General features: G+C 37.2%; 1 pseudogene; it reads right to left on the bottom strand.

Annotated features, from left to right (window-relative positions):
* Positions 1-177: 177 nt before the first annotated feature.
* On the bottom strand, positions 178-286 carry LOC133399017 (5S ribosomal RNA; annotated as a pseudogene).
* Positions 287-640: the final 354 nt, after the last annotated feature.

The raw sequence follows: 640 nt of genomic DNA, 5'->3' as shown, positions 1-640 counted from the left end.
TGTCGATTTTATTTTATTTTTACTGTCGGAAAAGGAGAAATGGGATGTTTAAAAAAGGTACTTGAAGATTCTGTCTCCGAATAAAGAGACGGTAAATCATAAGAGAGAGGATGACTGTATTATAATTTAGGTCAACCACCGACAAGAAAACGATTTCATGAGAATCTAAAGTGAAAAAGCTTACGGCACCTGGTATTCCCAGGCGGTCTCCCATCCAAGTACTAACCAGGGCCGCCCCAGCTTAGCTTCCGAGATCGGGCGTTCTCAGGGTAGTATGGCCGTAAGCCACATGGTTACCTGAAAAGCAACATTTTATATTTAAAAAATATCATATTTCGCTTAAAAATATCTCGAGCGGATCGCGTCATCTTTATTCTCCAATTGTTGGCTGGTCCATTTTGGATTTTTTTTGTGTGGATGATGCGAACTTTGAGGTCCACACAATAATGTGCAATAATTACGAATCATTTAAAACTCCATACCTTTGTATCCTTAGCCTCGAGCCAATTAAAAGCACTGATGTGATAAAATTGTGACGTATCACGTGATACTCGTGATTTATAGATATGTATATATATAGATATATATATATCGATATATGTGTGTATCGATTTTATTTTAGTTTTACTGTCGGAAGGAG

Source organism: Phycodurus eques, unplaced genomic scaffold (genome assembly GCF_024500275.1).
Source record: "Phycodurus eques isolate BA_2022a unplaced genomic scaffold, UOR_Pequ_1.1 contig_1401, whole genome shotgun sequence".
NCBI lineage: Eukaryota > Metazoa > Chordata > Actinopteri > Syngnathiformes > Syngnathidae > Phycodurus > Phycodurus eques.
This window is presented reverse-complemented; position numbering and strand designations above follow the sequence as displayed.